At 44.7% G+C, this 13,304-nt stretch overlaps 1 long non-coding RNA gene across 1 annotated transcript in view; it reads right to left on the bottom strand.

Moving 5' to 3' along the window:
- The window catches only part of LOC311246224, a 39,305-nt gene extending 35,743 nt beyond the window's left edge, over positions 1–3,562 (bottom strand). Inside the window, exon 1 of the long non-coding RNA XR_014620788.1 lies at positions 3,347–3,562. This is a non-coding gene — a long non-coding RNA (uncharacterized lncRNA). The remainder of the gene's footprint in view (positions 1–3,346) is intronic.
- Positions 3,563–13,304: the final 9,742 nt, after the last annotated feature.

Here is a 13,304-nt window from a genome sequence, read left to right as displayed (position 1 = left end):
GCTAAACGAACAATGAATGAACACTACACAACAACAACCACCAAACACACATAGCACACACATCCACACGCACACACTCACTTTAAACAAACACACTGTAGCACCCACTACACACACTTTATAGCACACACCCACTTTAAACAAACACACTGTAGCACCCACTCCCCACACTTTATATTTATGGATGAAGGATTGCACTACAACTCGTACACCTTACTGTAAATTGTACCTAAAATTGTACCTCATCCCATTTCTGCTTTGCACTAGATAGTACTGTACATTAGTACACTGCATAGTTGTGTATTGTATATTATATGGTAACTCAGAACATTGTACATATGTCTATACCGAACAACTGTGACCTCATTTTCTTCTTCTAAATTCATGCTATATTATGTTATTATGTTATTTGATACTATCTTGTCTAGCACAGTCTCTGGAGCGTAACAGTAAGAAGCATTTTGTATGAAAGTATTCTGTACTTCTGTATGACAACTATTAAAGAACTTGAACTTGAACTTGAACTTAATGTTTTTAGCGCGGCGTGGGTATACAGGACTGGTGAGGATGCAAAGCATGTTAGATTTGGAACCGCTGCTCACAGAGTTTTCGTTGCACATAGAAGCAGACTCGAGATGAGTTGTTACAGAGCTGGTCCACGCTGCTCCATGACTATTATGAAATGACAATTGCGCGTTGACACGCCCACTACGCAAGACAATTACTCGCACACTGTGCTCCTAAATGATTTTTCCAGTTCACACAAATAATTTTTTTTAGTGGCAAATGCGAGTGAAATGCTCGCACTGTATAGCCTTCATAGAATACTCTAATATGAGCTGCCGCGGTATTGATGTTTTCCTTACCGCACAGATTTGCAAAATATTTCCTACCGCCGCGGTTATTACCGCACGCACACAAAAAATTAAAGAAAAAAGTTTGAATGCATTTTTTTTTTTTTAGTAGTAGTCTACTCTTTATAGCATATAGCCTGCCTCTAGTCTAAATGTCTATCTTTAGAGGATGACTTTGCAGCATGAATATTGTTTGGGATTCGGCAAGCACGCATTAGTTATTGAAAGTGAAACACGGATTCGAAGTTTCCCCTCTGGTCGTGCGCAGTTCACTCGGTGTCGCAGGCAGGGGTGGTTACCCCTAACCCCCCCGACCCTTTCTTATTATTATTACTATAAAGTTACTACTTTATAATAAAGGCATTCGTTTTGTGGCATTAACATTATATAGTTATACGTTCAATAACATCAGCGTATTTACCGGACCATAGCAAGCCAAGCAATACTCTATTCATATCTCAGTTCCTTTCTTTGCTCAGAGCGTGCTGAGTTGTCCCATTTTGCGGTCTGTTAATAAAGTTTTCAATCAGACAAGTGTATAGAACGAAGGGCTTTTATTATAACATTCGTTGCAGACAGTAAAATCATTATGTCTCGTTTAGTACTCCTTAGGAGCGATGGTAGTCCACTCCGGCGGAGAGTTAAAGCTAACGTTATTAGCCGTGTTGTGATGAGCTGACATTCAGGAAGTAAAAACCTAATACGCGCTTGCCGCTTGGTGGTAACACACTGCATGACGCTACAACGTGTGACGCGTCTCTCTTCTGACCAATCAGTGGTCTGCAATGTTTCACGTGACTTTTCTGGTACCCAATAGGGTCGCTTGGAACCTCGATAGAGGAGTAGGGTATATCTGCAGAGCCGCAAGCCCAACGAGAGGAGGGTAATTTATTATTATTATTATTATAAAAAACAGCGGTGACGCGGTATTCAGCCTACTCTGCGGTGGCCGTGATGTAACAGCGATACCGCGGTAATGCGGTAATCGCGGCAGCTCTAGCTCATATGCCTCCCAATTTCTTTACACGCCAGAGTGGCTTAGTAGCCTCTGTAATTTACCAGCCAAGGAGGAAATCTACACGCCATTGGTGTTTGGCGGGTGGTTATTTTGTTCCCTGTATGCAAGCAAAACTGTACATTGGAATATTGACAAAACCATACTTGGTAATTTACTGTATGTTGGGTTAGGACATTTACAGGGGCCAGTTTCGAATTGCAGTCTCCCGTAGGTGTTCTTTGAGAGTGGTTTTGATTGAAAGTGGGTAGTGATTCACATTCCTTTACAGCTTTGGGTAGGGCGTTCCACATTGATGTGGCATAATTGCAAAACGTGTTTAGTCCCTTGTTTGAGCTGAATCTGGGTTTAACATGATTTGTGGAGCTCCCTCTGGTGTTGTGATTGTGGTATTCACTGACCTTTGGGAAGTATTTTGACATGTACATGGGTACCTTGGTCGTGTAGTGTATCTTGTAGACCAGGCCCATTGCAAGTTGCTGTACTCTGTCGTCTACTCTAAGCCATCCTAGGTTGTCAAAGTGGGCAGGGGTGAGGTGGGTTCTAGGAGTAAGGTCAAGCAGTAGTCTGACCAGTTAGTTTTGAGATGTTTGTAATTTTGTTTTTAGCGCATTTGGGGTGCTTTGGTACCATGAGGTGCAAGCATAGTCGTAGTACCCTTGAATGAGTGCTCCTGCCAGAGTCTTCAGGGTATTCTTGTTTACCAGAGAGGAGATCCGGTACAAGAATCGAGTTCGTTGGTTGACTTTTTTTATTACATTGGATGCCATTTTGTCACAGGAAAGATTTGCCTCTAGGATGGAACCCAGGTAGGTAATTTCATCTTTCCTTGTGACAATATTGTCACCCACTGTAACTGAGAAGCTGTCGGTCTTGCTGAGTTTGTTATTTGAAACGAAGAGAATGGACTCTGTTTTGTCCATGTGTAATGATAGTTTGTTATTAGCGAGCCATATGCAGATTTTGCCTAGTTCCGAGCTGAGGGTTTTTTCAACCTGTAACTTGTTCTTGTCAGAGACCAGCAGGGCTGAGTCGTCCGCAAACAGGAACAAGTTGCAGTCACAAGCTGACAACATGTCATTTGCATAAATTAGGAACAGTAGCGGCCCTAGTATTCTTCCTTGTGGAACACCACAGCTCACTGTGGGGGGGGGGGGATAGGGTACTGTTTGTTTACCTCCACCATCTGTTCTCTCCCCTCCAGGTAGGATTGCATCCAGCTCACTGATAGACTATCAAAACCAATTGCTTTTAGCTTGTCAATCAGAATGGTGTGATTGACAGTGTCGAAGGCCTTTTGTAGGTCCAGCATGACCATGCCAGTATTTGGTAGAATTGCTGTTAGCCATTCGGTAACTTGGTAGTCTAAAAGTACGAAAACTGTGCAAGATAGGTCACATAAACAAAACACTGCTCTTAAAGTTTAGATACTCGGTGCACTAAGAACAATGTTGAACAACGTTTTGATTTTACAAACCTGTTCTAATTTCATGCTTCAAACCATCCAGCTGCATACGTTGATGATTTATCTCGCTTTCATATTCTTCTATGGTTCTTTCAAATACTCCAAATATCTCTTCAGCAGCTGCAGTTAGTCGCTCGTTCACCAACAATCTCAACATTTGTATTCTAGACATTTTCAACAAGTGAAAGTAAGACACATTATTAGCTAGCTTAGCTCGCGTTAGCTCAGAAGCACAGAACCGGACGAAGCTGTGGAGCCTGAGTTCCGCTAGCGACAACAACAATAACACTTCCGGTCAGGTGGTTTCTGTGGTATCCTGACGTAATGGTTTCACCCATAAGTTGGTTTAGCCCAGACTCTTGATAATGACGTCAGATACGGTACCTGTCAGTTCATGTATGCAACCCCCAAATAGAAGTAAACAAACCTTGAGCTATAATGTCATTGTGTGGACATTCAGTTATTTCTGCTAGACACTAAGAGTGACAGCCAGAATAGAACATTACATGGTGTCAGAATTTTAAGCTTATTTTGGAAATGTTTGGAATGGACAGTTCGGGCGTTCCGATGCCGAGGATGGACTGGGACGCGTCCAATCTACCCGATGCATGGAGGAAGTTTCGCCAGCATGTGGAGTTAATGTTTTCGGGACCTTTATCTGCAAGAACAGAGGAGGCGAAATGCAGCTACCTACTCCTGTGGATAGGAGAGAAGGGCAGAGATGTCTTCAATACGTGGACTCTGACGGTAGACGAAAGGAAGGTACACAACGTACTATGCAGGTTTTGAAGCCTATGTTATACCCAAAGCTAACCCCATTTTTGCACGTTATACGTTCCACGAACGGATACAAGGCGACAGTGAGAACTTTGATCAGTTTGTAACAGAGCTTAAGCTGCTAGTGAAGGACTGTAATTACGACAAAAGTGACGAAATGGTCCGAGACAGAATCGTGGTTGCCACTAACTCAGCGAGAGTGAGGGAGAAGCTGCTCTGCTACGGTCCAGATTTAACGCTGGAGAAGACGATTGACATCGCAAGATCACATGACATTTCCCAGCAACAACTAAAAACAATGGGATGTGCGACTGTGAGTGGAGCTACTCAGTCTGTGCACGCAGTTAGCAGCAGGAGACCATTCAAACCGGACCAATCACGTTATGGTCGCAAAACAGTGAGCAGGGCTGACAGCAGGGCTGACGTCATGCAGGAGGAATGTGGAGCATGCGGGAGAGAGCACAGCCGTGCTCAGGAATGTCCAGCTAAGGGACGTCAATGTAACAACTGCAACAAATTCAATCACTTTGCTAGGATGTGCAGGTCAGCACCACAGCGACGTCAGATAAAGCCACAGGCAAAGAGGATGCATGCTATATCTGACACTGGTGAGCAGCAAAGTGATGATGATGAACTGTACATTGACACTATAACAAAACAGCATGCAAACACAGACAAAGAACAAGCCTTTGCAGAATTACAAATTGGAAAACAGAGGCACAAGCTCAAATTTAAAATTGACACAGGTGCTCAGGCTAATGTGATACCAGCCAACACATTCCATGAGCTATTTGGAAATGTAGTATTAAGCCCGCAGGCCAGCAAGCTCTCAGGCTATGGTGGGCATGTGCTTACTGTAAAAGGGGCCTGCAGGCTAACATGCAGATATAAAGAGAAGACAGTCATGCTTGACTTTGATATAATTGATGCCCATGCTCCACCTGTGTTGGGCATGAGAGCATGTATAGACCTGAATTTGGTCAAAATAATCCATACAGTCAATGCACAGCCCAAACCACACATGAACATCATGGATGAATATGCAGATGTGTTTGAAGGCATTGGACTGTTTCCCGGTGAGTGTACCATTCACCTCAGACCTGACGTAACACCAGTGGTGTGCCCACCTCGCCGCATACCATACGCCCTACGTAGTCGGCTCAAAAGTGAGCTGGATGAAATGGAGAAAATGGACATAATCCAGAAGGTCACTGAGCCAACAGACTGGGTCAATGCACTGGTGGTTGTAGAAAAACCCAAAAGGAAAAAGCTTAGGATTTGTCTAGATCCCCGCCCCCTGAACAAAGCCATCCTGAGACCCTACTACCCGCTCCCTGTTCTAGATGACATTACCCCAAAATTAGCGGGTGCACAGTATTTCAGTGTGCTAGACGCTAGGTCTGGGTACTGGAATATAAAACTCAGCCATGAGTCATCCGTTCTCACCACGTTCAACACCATCTATGGCAGATATAGGTTCAATAGACTCCCATTCGGAATCATATCTGCACAAGATGAGTTTCAGAGACGAGTGGATGAGGCCTACGAGGGACTCCCGGGCGTCGCCGCCATTGTCGATGACATCATTGTGTATGGCCGCACGAAAGAGGAGCACGATGCCAACCTGCGTGGCATGCTGGAGAGAACCAGACAGATAGGGATAAAACTGAACAAAGACAAGAGCACCATCTGTGTGACAGAGGTGAACTACTTTGGACACACACTGACACGAGAAGGTGTCAGACCTGACCCCAACAAGGTTTCGGCGATCAAGGACATGGCCGCGCCACAGAGTAAAGCAGAGCTGGAGACAATATTGGGCATGATCACGTACTTGTCAAAATTTGCCCCCAGACTCTCAGAGGCAACGGCCCCGCTCCGTCAACTGTTGAAAGAGAGCAGTGAATTTGTATGGGACTCGAACCATGATGTTGCTTTCCAGCAAGTGAAAAGCATTTTAACACAAGAGCCAGGTCCAGTACTTGCCTACTTTGACCACACAAAGGATGTGAAACTGCAGGTTGATGCCTCCAAATATGGATTGGGAGCAGTCCTACTGCAGCAAGAGAAACCAGTCGCATACGCGTCCAGAGCACTGAATGAGACTGAAGTCAATTATGCTCAGATCGAAAAGGAGCTGTACGCCGTGCTCTTTGGATGTAAGCGATTCCACCAATACCTGTACGGACGCCAGGTGATCGTCGAGTCAGACCACAAGCCACTGGAGACAATAATGCGCAAACCCCTTGCAGCTGCACCGCCGAGGCTCCAACGCATGATACTTCAGTTGCAAAGATATAGCATCAACATTGTTCATAAGCCTGGAAAGCAGATTCCAGTGGCAGACACACTATCTAGGAAGCCGCTAGCGTGCTGTGATGACTCACTGAGTGAGGGCATGGACTCGCAAATACACTCAGTTGTAAGCAGTGCGCCTGTGAGCGACCGGAAAATGGAAGACATCAGAACTGCTACAGCCAAAGACGAGCAGCTCTCAGCCTTGAAGAGGATCATCCAATCAGGGTGGCCAGACACTGCAAGACAATGCCCCTCTGCCATCACTGAATATTGGAACCACCGGGATGAAATAACAGAATCGAATGGCATTCTGCTTAAAGGTGAGAAAATCATTGTGCCACACTCACTCAGAGGTGACATGCTGTCACGCATACACACAGGCCACTTCGGCATGGAGAAGTGTAAGCAGCGTGCAAGAGATGTTCTATTCTGGCCAGGGATGTGCAAACAAATAGAGACACTAGTTGGATCTTGTAGCATTTGCCTCGAACGACGCAACTCCATCCCCAAAGAGCCAATGCTGTCACACCCCATTCCAGAGCGACCCTGGCAGGTGATAGCCACTGATCTGTTCAAATGGAACAACACTGACTATATAGTTGCAGTTGACTATTATAGTAGGTATTTCGAGGTAGAAAAAATCACTAGCCTCACATCCACCGCTGTGATTCAGAAACTCAAGGCCATGTTTTCCAGGTTCGGGATTTGTGAGAAATTGCTCAGCGACAATGGACCGTGCTATAGCTCGCAAGAGTTCAAGAACTTTGCGAATACATGGGATTTTGAGCACATCACAAGCAGCCCCCTGTACCCGCAGAGCAACGGGCTGGCTGAGAAAACTGTGCAAACAGCTAAAGCCATCATGGACAAAGCACATGCACAGAGGTCAGATCCATATCTCAGCCTGTTGGAATACCGAAACACACCAGTGGACGGATTCAAGTCACCAGCACAGCTGCTGATGAGCCGATGTTTGCGCTCAATCCTTCCAACCACTGAGAAACAGCTGCGACCAGAACTTGCCTGTCGCAGTGCAGTTCTAGGCAGACGAGAACTGTGCCAAAAACGTCAAAGGCAATACTACGACAGAAATGCCAAACCACAGCCTGCACTGCCAGTAGGAGCCACGATCCGCTTCCAGCAACCAACAGGGTCGTGGAAACCCGCCACAGTCGTCGGACCAGCAGGGACCCAGCGATCCTACAACATCATCACGGATGAGGGCCACACGCTCCGGCGCAATCGGCGTCACCTCCTACAGACCACCGAGGGAGATACACGTCACGGAGTGGCAACGGATGGTCAACAGGTCGAGCCTCAGGCCACTGAGACTGTACAGCAGACTGTTGAAAATTCCCCAACTGTGCCACCACAAGGCATTACTACCAGGTCAGGCCGCTTAGTTAAGCCGAGAGACATTCTAGACCTGTGACTATTATTACACTGATGTTGTTAAAAGAAAAGAAAAGATTTTTTTTTTTTTTTTGGTTTGTGATAGATGTGATTTGCACTTATGGTGTTATATGGTGGTATAATTATATGGTGTTATAATTAAATGCACTTATTTTGAAAGAAGGGAAATGTGGTATCCTGACGTAATGGTTTCACCCATAAGTTGGTTTAGCCCAGACTCTTGATAATGACGTCAGATACGGTACCTGTCAGTTCATGTATGCAACCCCCAAATGGAAGTAAACAAACCTTGAGCTATAATGTCATTGTGTGGACATTCAGTTCTTTCTGCTAGACACTAAGAGTGACAGCCAGAATAGAACATTACAGTTTCAAAATAAAAGGGCGATTTTGCACAAGTCTAAAACACCGAAGCTATTGAAAAAATGTTATTTTGTGCATTAAAACAAACTAAGCATTTAAACCAAGCTATACAATACAACGAATGTTTCTGTATGACAAGTACATGTTATAATAACATTGATAACGTTCTTCTCAGTACCTAAATGGATAAATGCTGTTCATTGGAGTGCATAGACTATACAGATTGGACACTGTAAATCTACTGGCTTTGTGGCAGCATGAAACATATATCCACAGACTCCAGGACCACTTTCACATCCCAGTGTAAATTAAGCTGAAGCTGTATAAAATAAATGGTTGCTGGCTGCCCATTTTCAGACTATATTGGACACTGTATACTTACTTGTACACACTGCAAAGTCAAAATACCAACGTTTTGACTTTGATATATATTTACATGTAGGCCTAGTCATTTAGCTGACACTTTTATCAAAAGCGACTGACAAATCGCAAGTACAAGACAAGACATTAAGAGCAGTGGCGTCCTTTCACTAAAAGGCAAGGTATGGCGAGGAGGGGGGGGGGGCGAAGGGGCGGTTTCCCCCCCTAGGTGGATTTTTTTTGTCAAATCAGTTGTGCAATAGTCACTTTTGGTGAGTTGTTTCTATACAATTCAGTTATATGACATTTAGGTATGACACAGGACTACACAAGCATTTTTAGTATAGAAATGTGTCAACAGACTAAAGCAGGGAACCACAATATTTTGCATACGAATTATGCAGAATGTAATATCATAACGGTCTATTACTTTTCTTGCAATTGAGCCAATTTTCCTTAGGTACGGTTTTGAGGTGTGTGTTCAACAGAATGTAGTATCAAAAACACATTCACAAAAAGTATGGGTTACTGAATGCTGAACTGCACTATTATAATCACTAAGCCAGACCTTACCTGTGTCCCTGTATCACCTGTCTCTGCTGCCCTTTGATAAAAAAAAACGTCCCTATGTCCATTTTCCTTTTTTTTGGGCATATTTCAGTTAGTCACAGCAAAAGTCACCTAGTAAAAGTGAGATAATTGACAATATCAAAACATGCTAGGGCTGTACCGAATAGTTCGAAGCTTCGTTCATAATGTTGACATTCGAATTCTAAATCAACATAAAAAATTGTAATTTTTTTCTTTTTTTTTTACATTTTTATTTGCCAAGGTATGGCGAGTGCCATACCTTGCCATACCAAATGGACGCCCCTGATTAAGAGGGTTAGTTTCTTTTAATATTTGTTCTTAAATTTCAGATATTGATTGAAGAAGTGTGTTTTTAGTTGACGGCGAAAGATTGGTTGGTTTCGGCTGTCCTAACTGTTGAGGGAAGTATGTTCCACCATTGTTGAGTGAGGACCGAGAATAGGTGGCTTCTCATTGATGACCCTCCCAGAGCTCGAATAGGAGTGGGTCTGAAGATGTAGAGCAGAGGAGGGGTCTTGAGGGTGTGTAGCGATGGGGAGCCAGTGCAGGTCCCTAAGAAGTGGGGTAACATGGACTAACTTTGGTAGGTTGGAGATCAGGCAGGTGGCTGCGCTCTGAATTAGTTGAAGTGGCTTAGTGGCGGTGGTCGGTACACCAGTCGGTACAACAGTATACCCCCACCCTCCTTCACCCACCTACCATGATTCTACCTCATTCAATGCTATTTGCACAGCTCCATTACATGATTCTACCTCATTCAATGCTATATGCACAGTTCCATTACATGATTCTGCCTCATTCAATGCTATTTGCACAGCTCCATTACATGATTCTACCTCATTCAATTGAATTAATTGAATTGAAAACCTTTATTTATCCCTGAGGGGAGATTCAGATGTCCTTTACAGCATAACAGCATAACAGCAATTAAAAACAGCACTTTAAAAAACAGTTAATAGATACACTTATTAGTATGTGTTAAAAACAAGATGGACAAGTACACAGGGATAAAATAGCTAAAATATGACTAAAAATAGAGCTAAAAGTGGTGAAAAAGAAAAAGAAACAAGTCCAATCATGATCTTAAATAGTTAAATTAATTTGTTACAGTCCACAACCCAGCTCCTCCAGTTGGCCCGTCCTGACCCTGCCTGGTTGTGGAGCCTGATTGCCACTGGCACAAAGGACTGCCCAAAAGCGCTTTGTGGTATGTCGGGGGGGGATGAGTCTGTGGCTAAATGTGGACCGCATTGTGGTCAGCTCATCATAGAGGGGGTGGCAGGGGTTCTCGAGGATAGCATACAGCTTCCTCCTCGTCCTCCCCTCTGCCACCACCTCCAAACTGTCCAGGTCCGCTCCCACCACAGAGCTTGCTTTTTTGATCAGTTTGTTTATTTTGTGTGTGTTGGTGTTGCCCCCCCAGCATACCACAGCGAAGAAGAGGGCACCAGCAACCACAGACTGGTAGAACATCTGCAGCAGTTTGCTGCAGACATTAAAAGACCTGAGCCCTCTCAGGAAGAACAGTCTGCTCTGTCCCTTCCTGTAGAGGGCCTCGGTGTTGTCCGTCCAGTCCAGTTTGTTGTTTATGAGAACACCCAGGAATTTGTAGTTCTCCACCCTTTCCACCTCCACCCCCTGGATGATGATGGGAGTTGGGGGCTTCCTCCTGCTCCGCCGATGGTCCACCACCATCTCCTTCGTCTTGCTGATGTTGAGCTGTAGGTGGTTTTCCTTGCTCCACTCTGTGAAGCTCTCCACCACAGCTCTGTACTCCTCCTCGTTGTCGTTGGTGATGTATCCAACGATGGAGGAGTCATCAGAAAACCTTTGGAGATGGCAGTTCCCGGAGCTGAAGCGAAAGTCTGAGGTGTACAGGGTGAATAAAAAGGGTGCCAATACAGTTCCCTGGGGGGCTCCAGTGTTGCAGATCTGCACGTCTGAGTGGCACCCCTGCAGTTTGACAGACTGTGGTCTGCCAGTGAGGTAGTTGAAGATCCATGCCACCAAGTCGTCCTCCACCCCCATCACTGACAGCTTCTCGGCTAGTAGTGGAGGCTGAATAGTGTTGAAGGCACTAGAAAAGTCAAAGAATGTTACCCTCACTGAGCTGCCCGGCTTCTCCAGATGTAGATAGGCCTTCGTGGAAAAGCTAAAACAGAAGGCCGGCTGTCACAAAACAGTCACATCTAGAGACCTCAAAACTTACTCTAGAGAGGCCTTTAACCTAGAACTGGGGAGCTTGGACTGGTCAGATGAACTCAGTGGTACACAGGTTGAAGAAACATGGCTTGGATTCAAAACCAAATTCACAGCAATACTCAACAACATGGCACCCATAAGAACCACCAAGGTTAAAAATCGCGCTGAGCCATGGATGCACACTGAAATACTGGCCGTTATGAAAACCAGAGACAAAAAATGCTCTGAACTTCATAAAAGTCAGACAAAGCTTTCCAAAAGCTCAAACAGTGAACTCCAAGCCCACGTGGTTGAACAAAAAATTCAAAGAAACAGATTAAGAAATGACGTAAACACCATGATCAGAACCGCAAAAAGAAATTTCATCAACGACAAAACTGAGGAAAACAAAAACAAACCCCGCAAACTTTGGAAATTACTCAATAATCAACTAGGCTGCAGTAAAAAACATAAAACCAGATTCTCAAACATAAACATAAAGACGGACAACACGCTCATCACAGACAAGCTGGATGTAGCCAATTACTTAAACATCTTCTTCACAAACATAGCCACAACACTGGTAAACAAACTACCCTCCCACTCAGGGCATTATGGGGTAGAACACATAGTAGCATACTACAAAAACCTAGGGGTCCACAAAGACGACTTCAAACTTGAAATGGTAACAACCGATGAGGTACTCAAAAAATGTTGCGCCCTCCAACCTAACAAGGCCACTGGCCATGACAACATCCCCTCCAAATTCCTCAGAGACGCAGCAGCCGCCATCACCCCAGTCATCACACACATAATAAACCTCTCTATAAAACAGGGGCACGTCCCCAAGGACTTCAAAATTGCGAGAGTGACCCCTCTGCACAAAAAGGGCAGCAAATTAGACCCAGGCAACTACCGCCCTGTTTCTATTCTTACCTCCATCTCGAAAGTCATGGAGAAAATAGTCTACGAACAGGTCGAAAAGTACCTGGCGGAAAAAAATCTAATCTACAAATTCCAATCTGGCTTCAGAACGTCCCACTCCACTGACACATGCCTCCTCTATTTGAACGACCACATCAAACAAGAGGTGGACGTGGGCAAATACTGCGGCATGGTCATGCTGGACCTACAAAAGGCCTTCGACACTGTCAATCACTCCATTCTAATGGACAAGCTAAAAGCAATTGGTTTTGATAGCTTATCAGTGAGCTGGATGCAATCCTACCTGGAGGGGAGAGAACAGATGGTAGAGGTAAACGGTACTCTATCCCCCCCCCTCACAGTGAGCTGTGGTGTTCCACAAGGAAGCATACTAGGACCGCTACTCTTCCTAATTTATGCAAATTACATGTCGTCAGCCTGTGACTGCAACTTGTTCCTGTTTGCGGACGACTCAGCCCTGCTGGTCTCTGACAAGAACAAGTTGCAGGTTGAAAAAACCCTCAGCTCGGAACTAGGCAAAATCTGCATATGGCTCGCTGATAACAAACTATCATTACACATGGGCAAAACAGAGTCCATTCTCTTCGGTTCAAATAACAAACTCAACAAGACCGACGGCTTCTCACGTTCTCAGTTACAGTGGGTGACAATATTGTCACAAGGAAAGACGAAATTACCTACCTGGGTTCCATCCTAGAGGCAAATCTTTCCTGTGACAAAATGGCATCCAATGTAATAAAAAAAGTCAACCAACAAACTAGATTCCTGTACCGGATCTCCTCTCTGGTAAACAAGAATACCCTGAAGACTCTGGCAGGAGCACTCATTCAAGGGTACTATGACTATGCGTGCACCTCATGGTACCAAATCACCTCAAAGGCGCTTAAAACAAAATTACAAACATCACAAAACAAACTGGTCAGACTACTACTTGACCTGAACCCCAGAACCCACCTCACCCCTGCCCACTTTGACAACCTAGGATGGCTTAGAGTAGACGACAGAGTACAGCAACTTGCAATGGGCCTGGTCTACAAGATAC

The sequence above is a fragment of the Notolepis coatsorum genome (genome assembly GCF_963971535.1).
Source record: "Notolepis coatsorum genome assembly, chromosome: 1".
Classification (NCBI taxonomy): domain Eukaryota; kingdom Metazoa; phylum Chordata; class Actinopteri; order Aulopiformes; family Paralepididae; genus Notolepis; species Notolepis coatsorum.
This window is presented reverse-complemented; position numbering and strand designations above follow the sequence as displayed.